A 15,131-nucleotide genomic window follows, 5' to 3' on the forward strand; every position below is an offset into this window, starting at 1 on the left:
TTGTGCTTAGTCTCTACACGGTTTGACATCACTTCAGGTTGTATTAATGGATTGGTTGTGATATTCTTAGCCGTCTCCTGAAGGTAAATATTTTTATCCTTGTGTCTACAGTATTGAAAGCACAGTATGATTTATTGATGACGAAAACATTAGTCTCACATATTTTCATTTCTGTTTTCTTAAAGGTGTGGCGTTCTTCAATTTACCTGCCATTTGAGAGACCTGACATATGTGGGCATGCGTTGCCGTGTTGACGCTCTGTGTGTTTGTAGATACCATAGAAAACTTTCTCTGCCGTCTGTAATAAACTCCGACCGCATGAGTCATGTGTATTATCACAGGAGTTCTTACTGTAAACCACCCAGATTAGCATCTTGTTCAAGAGTGTTTACTAGAAAACCAGCATGCATACTTCTACAAATAATTGTTTATTCTGTAGAATAATGCATAAATGTTTTAAATAACACTGGAATGCTGTAGCAGTGATGCTGATTGGCTGGATAATAAAAACGATGGAAACCTTATCATGTGAATCAATGCTGGCTTCTCAAACAATTTGTAATGAGTATGTGCACAGTATGTTTTTTTAAAAGCTATTTGTAACCTAGGATAACACCTAGAGATGTCTATGAGGGGTCCGATTCTAAGAATCAAATGTTTACATTAATGTAATACACTGCAAAAAATCAGAAAAATGGTCCATCACTGGGATGATATGCTTAAAAATTATACATTTGCCCCTAAAGAATTATATTAGTTTATTATACTAGTGCCAAAAAGTGCATATTTCCTCAAAGGTACACTGTAAAAAAATCTTTGCGGCCTTCATTTTTTTTAGTTTAATCAACCCAGATTTACAAGTAATTTCAATGATCTTATATTTATCTTGACAAGAGATGAGTTGCTATAACTAATATAACTTATAAAATGAATATTGACATATTATCACAGCAAAAATTTAAAGTTGAGATTTTCTAGGCCAACATAGGAGTATACTCTCATTCTGGCAATAATCAAAAACTTTGCTGCCGTACCATCGCTGCAGCAGGCGCAGATATTACGCAGTGCCAGAAAATCAGGGCCGGTGTCAGGGGGGGGCATTCGCGGGCCGTGCCCCCCCAAACAGGTTGTTGTGCCCCCCTAAACAGTTTTTTTATTAATTTAATATATATCAAAAATAATTAAAATAAATTAAACATTGAATGTTTCATGACTTTTAATGTTATCAAATGAGGAAAATATAGTTAATATATTTTCTTTAATAAAAATAGACCAGTTTCTCTGATTGGTTGTATTACGGCGTCTCATGCGTCTTTACGTCTTTAGCATATTAATGTGACTTGATACTAGCTACGTGTTTTTTCGCGGCATTTTATGGATCGTTTAAAATATGGATATTAGAACATTTAGAACGAACCAGCACCACCTGCTCCATCTGACTTCATGCAAACCCCGATTGGCTCAAACTCGGAGATTAGAGGTCGAGGTGGAATTTTCAAATCTACAGGACACTGTTTTAAGGAAGTTTAATGTTCGTACCTTTTTTAAAGGTAAGTAAGCGTTGTTTTAATTTATGTAAGCTTAAATGTGAATTGTGGCTATAGACCAATATCAGGATTGCGACGTGATTATGGTAATGCGGCTTTTTACTTTGAGAAAGCGCAAGTGGTCAAAGTTCAAAATAGTTTAACTTTTGCGCATAGTTTGTGATCTTCTGCACTTTATACGGGAAATGAGCTGACAGTCTGTGTGTGCTTGCACTGTATTTGTTGTTTTAATGCCTTGTTTTTGCAAGTTATTGTTGCTAATTGCGTGCTCCCCGTTGCGGGCCAAGTGCCCCCCTGTTAGTTATGGTCTGAGCCGACTCTGCCGAAAATAGTCCCCTGCTATTGAAAGTTGCTAACTTTTAATTTTCCGTCAGTCTTAGTACACAATGTAATTACAGAAAAGTCAAGTTTTAAATAGGAAAATTATCGAAACTATTTGATCATTTTTAGCGCAATGCTAATGGTCTAATCAAGTTCAATTGATTATGCTAAGCTATGCTAAAAGTAGTACCGCCAGACCCGGAGATCGGCTGAATGGATTCCAAAACGGTAAAAATCAAATGTTTAACTCTAGTTGAGCTGGAAAATGAGCATATTTTCCAAAAAATTGAAGTGTCACTTTACTCTCAGCTTAATCTCAATTTTTTAACATTTGTAAATCTTATGATCTTATGCAGATATCTGTGACCCTGTCTGTGAAATCCAGGTTAAAGTTTTATAATCTAATGATGAGATAAGGAGCATCAGAGTTTGATTACACATTGATTTCAATCTTTGACATGATCTTACTCAGCCAAGATTAAAGATATCAAGATGTTTCCCGGTTTCACAGAGAAGGCTTAAGGTTAGTCCTAGATTAAAACACATGTTTGAGCTGTCTCAACTAACTTGCAATGGCTTAGTTATGCCAGTGCCATTGATTTGTCTTAAGATACACACGAGTGACGTCTATTTCTAAAGGCATGTTTATAAAAGATACTTAAACATCTTTATTTAACTAAGGCCTAGTCCTGGCTTTAGTCAGGGTTTATCCTAGTCCCAGAGTAAAACTAAAATGTTTGGGTTGCTTTAATTTAAAACACCTTGTCCTGACTAATTTTACATGTATTGGTGACATTGTTTTGTCTCAAGATGCACACCTATAGTGTTTTTTGTAAGGTATGTCTGTAAATACGTCTTAAATGACCTTTACATTACATAAACTGATCTTATGTAGAAAACAGTAAATCACAAAAAAATGACTTCAGCTGGGTTATCACGCTATAGACCGGTCCATGATTTTCTTTAGGGATCAGTTAGCAACAATTTTCCTTTGTTTCTCTTTCTTTATCTAAGAAAACGAAAGGGTTGAATGGTGAGCGTGTCAAACTTAATCTCTGCTGCGGTGAAAATATTCTTCTCCACTGCACGAAATGTTGAATGTTATGTTACAGTTGAAACCCCCAGTGGACTAATGCAATGTAAATGGCAATAAACTCTACTCTCCGCTGGTATGAAACAGTCTTGATTCTGAGCAGGGGGCTCAACGCCCCTCTCACGCGAAGACACCCTGAGACCACGCTAACATCTATCAGGGAGGAACCCCAAACATGCTTAACTGCTCCATTACACAAACACACACACACATATACACTGCAGGCGGGATTTTTAGCCGGTTAATCCTCAGACTGATGAGAGGTTGAAAGAGTGACACGGCAGGCGTCTGGGATCTCTTCTGCATCTGATCTGATGATCTGCTTGGCTGAGCCCCCTCCCACCCCCATAAAATAGCAGCACTGGACCCAAATTCTGCTTTGACAAATCTGAAGATGTTATACCGGTATAGCTGCACTTAAATGTTGCTTTTCTAAACATAACTAATGCATAAGATAGCACTTTGGAGCGATACCACAGTCTATTGCTATCTGAGTATTTATTATGAATTAGTCTACCAAGATCAGACGGCAGTAGATTACCGATACATTTACTGACAAGGCTCTGTTTGAGACCTTATATAGTGGACAGAAGTGTGTTACATCGAAAGTCTTGGTGATCGAATGAGATACACATTTTACTCGCAAAGGTAACCGCAAGGAGAAAGACGTCAAGTCGGCATGACGGATGGCTGTTTTCTAAATGAGAAATGTGAAGTTCGGAGGTGTCAGATTTGTGAATGGTGGAATCTACAGTATGTGGAGTATGCCGCCAAAAACATCTCTCATGGTAAAGACTGAGATATGAGTATTAAATACAAACCAAGCAATGAACGAAGCAATAAATGGTGCTTTCTTTCTTTCTTTCTTTATTTACTTATTCTTCATGCCATTCCAGCATCTATGGCTATATTCATAGTGAGAACTGGTTAATCTATACACAAGTTGATCCACACAAGTTAATCCATCAACAGGCTGGAGAAGGTGAAAATTTGGTATCTCCAGGCCGCATTTACATTGCATGTTTGAAGTGACTCAATTCCGATATTTTCTCTCAAGTGGCACAGATCACATATGACCAACGGATGTGTAAGCAGGAATAAAGCGCATAGATTCTGATATTCTTCAAACGGTTTCAGGTCTCATGTGAAAATGAATCGGATATTAATCTGATACATTGCGTTGCAATGTAAGCGAACAGATCGGATATTCCCATGTCAAGGCGTGTCGTGAGTAATTGAAAATGAGATGCTGGCAAATGACATCAACTAAGGTGGACACCACCCACGATCACATGACTCTTCTAAGCAGCGCAATGGAGGACGATGGCTCCACTTAGTGCTCTAATGTTGAAGTTTTATGTCTTGTTACAGAAAAATGGCTCAATTCGCTTTTAAAAGATGATGTAAGTGGGACGTCAAAAAAATCTAATACAGGGAACAAATCAGAATTCACCTAACTTTCATGTTTTTGGCCTGTTGGAAGAAACCGGAGTATCCGGAGTAAAGAGATGGTGTTTTTTAAGGGCATAAAAGTTGTATGTGAAACTGTAACAACATTTTTGGCTTGCTATTTTATATTTATGCAGAAAGAAAACAAGGAAGGAAGGAAGAAAGGGCCATTAGTATAGAAAGCCAGTCCTAATTTGAAATTGTGTGAAAGATGTGTTGCTGTAGGGCCCGCGGGGAGAATTACACATACAGTCTGTGTGCCGAGAGGCACCTGCAAAGAATTTCCCAGCGAGAAACATTCCATTAATTCACAGTGACCTCACGGTTCACTAGAACATTCCAGAGGCACTGAGGTGGAGAATCCAGTATGAAGTTCGAGAACACTTCCACATTTAAACAACATTCCAGAACCACATGTGACGGTTCTGATATCATACCACTGCACTTACAATCATATAACGTCCAAATGAGTGCAAACACTTATATCTACAGACTTGTTTCACTCTTTTGAGTTACTAAGAACATCTTAGCAATCCCCTAGCAACCACTCAATTGCATAGCAACACTCCAGCATCCGCTCGCTAGCATCATGATGGGGAAAAATCCACTGATATATATATTTTTTTAAATCTCAAGACCAGCTGGGCTTAACCTTTCATTAGACATTATCGTTGTTATATAGTAACAGATGCAGCATGAATCACTCAGAGCGATCACGTCTGCTGTTTGTGTAGACTTGAGGAATTCAAGACATATGAAGATCAGAGAGGATATTTGGGTGAAGGTGTAATGCGATATTTATAGATGGAGATGTGTTGGCTGACCGCGGGGAGTCTCGTTGCCCTGACAGGAAGAACCACGCTGGAGAACCGCCACCTGGAAGTACTTCTCACAGGTCAGAGGTCAAATCTATTGAACATGAGTGACAACATCCACACATAAACATACTGACATCAATCTGTGGATTTGAGAGAGACTTCAACAAACTCAAAAGAGATAGTTCACCCCAAAACCATTTACTTACTCTCATGTTGTTCCGGTAAGGAGGACGAAAAATGACTTACGTGTATATAAATAAATAAATAAATACATACATTTATAGAAAAATAAATAAATGTAGAAATACATAAATATATAAATAAATAATAATAATAAAAAAAAGTAATTAATTAATTAAATATAGAAATAAATGAATAAATAAATGTAGAAATACATAAATACACGTAGAAATACATAAATAAATGTAGAAATAAATGCAGTGGTGCAAAAATAATAAAATTAAAAGTTGATACTTTTGAGACAACAATATATTTATTTATTTATGCATTTAATTAATTACTTATTTATTTCGGCATTTATGTATTTATTCATTTATTTATTTATGCATTTATTCAATTATTTATTTCTGTATTTCTACATTTGTTTATTTCTGCATTTAATTAATTACTTATTTATCCTGCATTTATTTATTTATTTATTTATTTATTTATGTATTTCTACATTTATTTATTTATGCATTTAAGTATTTATTCATTTATTTATATACACCCGAGTCATTTTTCGTTCTCCATAGGTTCTGATCTTGTATGATTTTTTCCTTTTATGAAATATGAAAGCAAATTGGGATAAACGCTGTCAAAGCTTAAGAAAGCTGGATCAAAGCATCTGTTAAATATGTAATTGAAAGTATCATAACATCTGATAGCATTTCTGAAGTCACGTTGTTTATCAGTAAATTAAATTTTTTGGACTGGCAAAAAAAACACGTGGCAGGTGCCATACATCATAAAGTATCCAAAACAATCCGATAAAGACAAGACCTCATGAATTGTTCAGCATTATCACAAACTTAAAAGAGTAACATCTCCTCATATGTAGTGCTATTGAATTCTGCAGTTGATTTAAGAACTGGCACACAATGATAGGAAACATTTAAATGCATTAATAGCAGCCGTTCATCTACTGAAACAATATGATTTTCTTTAGTTTTTATTTAACCTTTTTTTCCCAGGAAGGTCCCATTGAGATTAAGAGCAATCTCTTATTGCAGGGAGTCCTGGCCAAGACATAGACATTATTTCAGGAGCCAGAAATAAAGAGGGCTGGTTAAAAGTCATGCACGAGATATAATAATAAAAGTGCTGTATTTAGAGTATAAAAGTTCATCAGACTCTTAAAGTGATTAAACGGGTTTTAACAAATTACTTATTGCATAAAAGCTAAAAAATGTCTTTTTTTATTTGCATGCATCAGAACAGTTTATTTGTAGTGTTAAATATAATAAACTACAAAATAACAAACAAAAATAAATAATAAAAATAATGTTACAGCCAATACCTTGCGCAAAATACATTAGGCAGTTCAATTTCACTTAAAATGTATTTTCTTTAGTGCTTTTCAATAATTTGTATGGTTGCAAAGCAGCTTTAAAGAAAACATTTTACAACAAACAGTACAGAAACAAAAAATAAATAAATGGAAAACTTATAAAATATATAAAATACATGTAAAAAGAAAAATGTAGTCTGGGTACTTTGTACTTTTTTTAAACTGTTTTTTTGTATCTTCTTCCTTAATCTCTATCTACATGTTGGCTCACTTGACAGATGAATTAGTGTTAAAATTTGTATTTTAATAGACAAGCCTTTACTGTCATCAACCTGAAAAGTTTGTCATCTACTCTCATTCCTTTTAAAACTGCATAAGCCTTCTTTTTTGCTTTCTTACATTTGCTTGATTATACATTTAGTTAAACAATTTTATATCTATCATTTTTCACCGCTATAATATCATCCAAAAGTTAGGATGTGCAAAAAAAGAATTTAAACAATGGTTGTGCTGGAAAAAAACATTTATGGTCTTTCTATGATTTGCCCTGGTGATGGAGACAAAAAGAGTTAAAAACAAAAAAAAAATTTCATAGCATGTAAAAAACATTTTACAAGTTTCAACAAAGGTGAACCTATCACCGCTGTGTGCATGTTGCAGATGATAAGAAGCATCCTTGTCTCTTGTCTAAAGAATGCGCTCAGTTTCAAAGTCAACAAGCAAAAGTCCTGATCCAGAACCAGGCTGATAACCGTTTGTTCATATGAACTTAACCCAACATGAGGGAGAGACGCTCGCTTTACCGCGCTGACCTGAAACCTGAACCGATGATGTGGGTGACATTATGGGGCTGCAGGCGCATTGGAATGACCCTTATTGAGGCTCCTCAGTTCTCTGACAGAAACCACATCATCACAGACGAATCCTCGTGTCTCAGATGATGAAGGAATGTCAAATACTGAGCACGATCAACATAGCCTGACCTGTGCAATAAAAAATAACATCGTTCCAAACACTTGTGACCCACAACCAAAACAAGAGAGCCAGTTTCCTGTTTTGTTCCATGGCATTTTGGAATTTTTGCCATTTTTCCTTCGCTATCTCTGACCCACTGCGTCATATGGAGGATAAAGAGATTTTGAAAGACAATAATAGAAAGGTTGGAAAGATTTTGAGGGGGCTAGATGACTTTTTGTTTTACTTTTATATGAAGTCATTTAACAACTCTTATCTTAGAGATTGTGTGGTGATTTATTACAAGCGAATACGTTAATCTTTTATTCTGGAGAATTATACAGTCATGGCACATTTTAAAGCCACAGATAATCCTCATGAAAACATGGACAGGTCACGATCCAAGATCAAGAATAGTTTTCATCAAAGAAATGAAGGCTATGTTTAGGATCATAATGACGTGTCTTACCGTATTATTCTGTTGACCCAAATTTTGATTATATTACAGTAACACAGAGGAAGATATTTAAAAAAATTAGGTGGACTTCACTGTAAAAAAATTCCGTAGAAATTATAATGTTATTGCAGCTGGGTTGCCGGTAATTTACCGTAGATTTAAATGTATGTTATTTACTGGCAAGAGTTTGTTCAAAGTTAAATCAATATTTAAATATTAACAAGTCTTTATTTTTACAGAATAAAACTATACAATAACAGCCTCATGCAAAGCATTCTGGGAACCAGAAATCATCATCAACCTTTTTCTGTTTTTTGCTTCAGATTTTGTTTCCCAGAATGTTTTGCTTGATGCTGTTTTTTTTGTTTTACTCTGTAAAGACAAAGACTTATAAATGTTTAATGTTCATTAAAAGGTGCAGTGTGTACATTTTAGCGGCATCTAGTGGTGAGGTTGCGAATTGCAACCAAAGGGTCAGTCCCTTGCTCACCTCTTGCTTTTGAAACACATAGAAAAGCTACGGTAGCCACCACCGGATGAACATGACATCGCCGGAGACAACTTAGTAAAAAAGTTTGTCCGTTAAGAGCTTCTGTAAAAACATGGTGGCACAAAATGGTGACTTCCATGTAAGGGGACCCTCTGTGTATGTAGATAAAAATGTCTCATTTTAAGGTAGTAAACACATAACGATTCATTATAAAAGGTCTTTATACACCCCTGATAATATAGTTTTGTATATTATTTTGCATTTCTGTCAAGAGATCCTTCTAAAAATTACACACTGCACCTTTAACTTTGAACAAAATGTTGCCAGTAAAAAACATAAATTTAAATCTATGGTAAGTTACCGGCAACCCAGCTGCAATTTCTACTGATTTTTTTAAAGGTTTCCTCAAATTATTGTGCTTTTAAAAACAAAAAAGCCATCCTTCCCTTAAAAACATCCCATTTAAAGCTGTTTTACAAACAATTTAAAAATCTACTGCAGTGGTCTCCAACATGGTTGGAGGAATCTATGTGTTGCCTGCCAAAGCACATTAAACTAAAAGCCTCGATTTTAATATTTATTTAAATATATTCTTTATATTAGCTTGGCTTCTTGTATGTTAACGTTTTAAACAATGATAAACATATCAACAAGTAAAACAAAAAAGTTTTGAGCCATCTGGCCCTGTTTTATCCAAAAAGGTTGGAGACCCCTGATCTACTAATTCGTTAGAAAAAATATACAAGAAGGTATACAAAAAGTTGTCCCTGGCGCAGTATCTTTCAAAAAGTTTACTTTTGCACCTAAAAGATGCTTTTTGGTTACCTTAAAGGTACAGATATGCATCAAAATGGTACATATTAGGACCTTTTGTGACCACTTTTGTACCTTTGTTTCTGAGAGTGTACCCTCTTGAATCACTATGTGGGCCATATCATTTTGACATTCAAAACAATATAAACTCTCCAGCTACTAAAAACATTGGACCAGATTCAAGCTTTCCAGTAATTTGGGAAGAGCGGCGCAGGGAGCACAGGCTCTCCTTTTATTGCATACGCCGATTGTTCTCGAAAGTCAAAACAGCGTGTGCTGGGCTTGCCGTGGACTGGCATTGTAACAACAAACAATCAAAATACCTCTCTGCTTTGCTTTACACAATCGAATCGTTCGGTGGCGAGAAAGCCGATGGATGCCTGAAGGCCAGGCCGGGCGCGCGGATCGGCCTCCGTGACATGAAACCGCAATAACAGGAACCAGTAAGCGGCCCCTGCAGTCGGGCAGATAAGAGCTGCGCTGAATGAAGCCTAAAACGGGCCGTTACTGTAAAACCTTACATAATGAAAGCAAGGGAATTCTGACTGGAACGCCAAAGATGCAGGTAATAAAATAAACACAGACTTACTTCAAATAAAGACAGAAAGTGATACATAGGGGCACGAAGCTGATAACAGCCATTCGTTTTTCTGACACACCTCGTGTATCTTTAGACTCTGGAATGCGTTTAAACATCAGGATGTTGAACCGCACAGAAGTCTGGACGAGTGCTGTAGTTTCCAGTCGCACCCTCTCCTGAAATGGAAAGTCGTCTGAGAAACACTTCATAGATACGACTTTTTAACCATGTAAAAACGCGTAAAAGACCAACAAGACATTAAACAGCATGACTGCACACTTGTGTATAGGGACTTTCTTAGGTCATCAGAGGCCATATCAATTATATCATGATCCCGAAATTTGGGAGCCACTTCAGCATGCTCGAAGCCAGGTTTGGTCCCAGACCCCACAATGCACTTGTCTTGTACAATTATAAACAATATATTTCACCTTGCTGATTTTGATTTACCATTGGCCTGAATGAAATGTTATGCATATTACATAAATATTTCGACTGTTGAATGGGAAATGAGAGCAAAAGGTAAAAGCAACAGGACATCAGTTTCATTTTACAGCCCATCAACTGTGTTTAGAGTAAAAAAGTGGATTTTCTTCACACGGTTGAAGTTGTTGACGGTAAAGGCCGTCCATCTGTGTTCGCCTGAGCAAAGCGAAAGGGGTTTCTGAAATACGTTTGCTGTAAACAAAACAGAAATATGCCTGGACCTGCTGCCGAGAATGTAAGGCTTTACCTTCATCACGAATGTAGATTAATCACTACAAATATAGACACACAAGCAATCATTATGTCTCCAGCGCTGGTCGTGTGCCAGGAGAAAAGTCAGGCAAGAAGGTCAAGGAGAGCGAGTGCTTGTAGAGGCGTGGTGAGACTTGTTTTCTTCTGGTCCACCTTGGCATCAGGTCCAGTTTTTATTGAGCATGTTCAGTCTGTACAGAACAATATTGTGCAGATTTTAAACAAACAGACCGGAGCTCGAAAACAAAGCAAAGCTCCACAATATTATACAGTTGAGTCCAAAAGTTGGTTTTCATTTCAATCTGGACGATTAAAATCTTTTCACGGATATTTTGTAGATAATATAATTATTATTGGTGTCAAACTTTTGAACTTTATCCATCTCTGAATGCAAAGGTAGCAGGTGAAACCTCCATGCAATGTCTACAGCACCAGAGCTACAGTATAAGTGTGCCCTGAGTATTATAGTGCACTGATTTCATCTTTCAAATCAATAACTTTGATGAAAATGATGCTCTACAGCGAGAAACCCAAACTGTCCGACCAAAAAATCACTGTGGTCTTCTCTCCAACACAATCTCCAGGCTATTCGTTGGGATTTTACGAGGTGGATAATTCCTATTATTCATAAGACCACATTCGTACGATTTTTGACAATGTGACATTAGGGTCGGGTTAGGGTTTCATTGTTGTTTTTTATAATAATCATGCATTGTTGTACGATTCACTTTGTAAAAATTATTGTCCCTCTCTCCTCACGCCCTTGGTTGGGTCGCATTTCTGTTTTTGCTGTTCCCTTTAAAGCGGGAAACTCAAATTGCTCATGGCAATTTGCATGTATTTAACAAGGTTAATTTGTTCAACCGCATTCGTACGTTTTTGTATGATTTGCTTTCGCCTCTGTGATGTAGGGGGCGAGGTCAGGGTTTCATTTGTTTTTATAATAATCTTACGTATTCATACGATTTAATTTGTGCGAATTCATACTAATTCGTCAAACTCGTCAAATACGTACAAATTTCCGTGCAATCAGGCTGACCTCACTCTTCATGACCTATTTTGAGTGGCATTTCTGTTTTCGCTGTTCCCTTTAAAGCGGGGAACTCAGCCTAATCTCACAAGAAATCATACATATTTTACGAGTTGGCCAATTCGTATCAATTAATACGAAGTTAATCGTGCAAAATCGTACGATTCTTATTAAAAAACAACAATGAAACCGAACCCCTAACCCCGCACCTAACCCCAACGTCACATCGGTCAAGGCAAATCGTAACACAACTTACAAATGTGGTTGTATGAATTAATACGAATTAGCCAACTCGTAAAATATGTACAAATTCTTGTGGCATAGCGTTGGGAAACTCAAATTGCTCATGGCAATTCGCATGTATTTAACAAGGTGATTAATTCACATTAATTTGTTCAACCGCATTCGTAAGTTTTTGTATGAATTGCTTTCGCCTCTGTGATGTAGGGGGCGAGGTCAGGGTTTCATTTGTTTTTATAATAATCTTACCTATTAATAAGATTTAATTTGTGCAAATTCATACTAATTCGTCAAACTCGTCAAATACGTACGAATTCCCGTGAGATCAGGCTGACCTCACTCTTCATGACCTATTTTGAGTGGCATTTCTGTTTTCGCTGTTCCCTTTAAAACGGGGAACTCAGCCTAATCTCACAAGAAATCATACATATTTTACAAGTTGGCTAATTCGTATCAATTAATACGAAGTTAATCGCGCAAAATCGTACGATTCTCATGAAAAACAACAACAATGAAACCGAACCCCTAACCCCGCAACTAACCCCAACGTCACATCGGTCAAGGCAAATCGTACAAAAAAACATACGAATGTGATCGTATGAATTAATACGAATTAGCCAACTCGTAAAATATGTACAAATTCTTGTGGCATAGCGTTGGGAAACTCAAATTGCTCATGGCAATTCGCATGTATTTAACAAGGTGATTAATTCACGTTAATTTGTTCAACCGCATTCGTAAGTTTTTGTATGAATTGCTTTCGCCTCTGTGATGTAGGGGGCGAGGTCAGGGTTTCATTTGTTTTTATAATAATCTTACCTATTAATAAGATTTAATTTGTGCAAATTCATACTAATTCGTCAAACTCGTCAAATACGTACGAATTCCCGTGAGATCAGGCTGACCTCACTCTTCATGACCTATTTTGAGTGGCATTTCTGTTTTCGCTGTTCCCTTTAAAACGGGGAACTCAGCCTAATCTCACAAGAAATCATACATATTTTACAAGTTGGCTAATTCGTATCAATTAATACGAAGTTAATCGTGCAAAATCATACGATTCTCATGAAAAAAACAACAATGAAACCGAACCCCTAACCCCGCACCTAACCCCAACGTCACAGCGGTCAAGGCAAATCGTACAAAAAAACTTACGAATGTGGTCGTATGAATTAATACGAATTAGCCAATTCGTAAAATATGTACGAATTCTCGTGAGATAGCGTTGGGAAACTCAAATTGCTCATGGCAATTTGCATGTATTTAACAAGGTTAATTTGTTCAACCGCATTCGTAAGTTTTTGTATGATTTGCTTTCGCCTCTGTGATGTAGGGGGCGAGGTCAGGGTTTCATTTGTTTTTATAATAATCTTACGTATTCATACGATTTAATTTGTGCGAATTCATACTAATTAGTCAAACTCGTCAAATACGTACAAATTTCCGTGCAATCAGGCTGACCTCACTCTTCATGACCTATTTTGAGTGGCATTTCTGTTTTCGCTGTTCCCTTTAAAGCAGGGAACTCAGCCTAATCTCACAAGAAATCATACATATTTTACAAGTTTAATTTGTGCGAATTCATACTAATTAGTCAAACTCGTCAAATACGTACAAAAAAAAAATAAGTGCAAAATCGTACGATTCTCATGAAAACAACAACAATGAAACCGAACCCCTAACCCCGCACCTAACCGCAACGTCACAGCGGTCAAGGCAAATTGTACCAAAACTTATGAATGTGGTCGTATGAATTGATACAAATTAGCCAACTCGTAAAATATGTGCGAAACTCAAATTGCTCATGGCAATTCGCATGTATTTAACAAGGTGATTAATTTGTTCAACCACATTCATATGTTTTTGTATGAATTGCTTTTCGCCTCTGTGACATGGGGGCGGGGTCAGGGTTTTATTATTGTTTTTTATAATAATCTTAAGCTTTTGTATGATTCACGTTGTACGAATTCATACAAATTTGCCATCTCGTCAAATACGTACTCTCCTCCTACCCTCGTTTGTCTTTCTGTTTTCGCTGTTCCATCTAAAGCAGGAATCCCAAATTGTCCGACCGAACAAACACTGCTTTCTCCTTTCCAACACAATCTCATGGCAATGTGTTTATATTTTACAAGATGACAAAGTAAAATTAATTTGTACAGCCACATTTGTCCGTTTTTGTATAATTTGCTTTTGCCTGTGACATTGGGGGCGGGGTTTCACTTTGTACGAATTCATACGAATTAGCCAACTTGTCAAATACGTACGCATTCCTGTACGTATATCTCCTCATGCCCTTGTTTGCCTTTTCCGTTCTCGCTGTTTGTGTAATTTGCTCTGGAAAGCAGCTGCAATCTTTGAAGTCGCTATATCTTTGATGGTTGTGACAGTCCTACAAGTTTCATCTGGTGCGCGCTTGTGTTTATTTTCGAGACGTTATGCGTGCGGTGACAGTTTGCGGTAATAAGAGAGGGAACGCGCCGTGATTGTTACGTCCTGTGCATGTTAAGTATATTTCCAAACAGGTTGATGCAAGTTCAGATGGATCAGCTGTCTGCTCGGCTGATCCTAGACAAACCGCAGGACATTTACAGTGTAGTGATGACAGGTGTAGCCTGCTGCGTATCTTACAGCTGCATGTGTGCTGTCACTTTAAATGCATTCTTTCAAAAACATGTATTTGGTTCATTTAAATTAATAGATTATTGCTGAAATATGACTAGCGTTCATAGATGGTTGAGTAATTTACAAGACATATATCAAAGTAGATTAGTGAGTATTTTTACAGCTTTAGTATTTTTAAAGCGGTGCAGTAAAGCTGATTAATTAAAAAATGCGACATGCATTCCCATCGTGGATTTCAATGCGCTTGCATAACGTTTCTGCGAGGCTTTGATTCTTTGAAAAGGCGTGTAGGGGCAACACTGCTTATAAAAACAGGAATGTAGATCACACTTCAGTCACAGGACCAGCCGGTAGACTGAACAGAACTCAGAACCACCGAACTTCATGTTAAACTGGTTAACCTGTGACAGCACATGCACATGCTAAACAAACAACATGCCCATGCATTTTCCTGTCATGATGACGC

Source organism: Misgurnus anguillicaudatus, chromosome 20, assembly GCF_027580225.2.
Source record: "Misgurnus anguillicaudatus chromosome 20, ASM2758022v2, whole genome shotgun sequence".
Taxonomy (NCBI): Eukaryota; Metazoa; Chordata; class Actinopteri; order Cypriniformes; family Cobitidae; genus Misgurnus; species Misgurnus anguillicaudatus.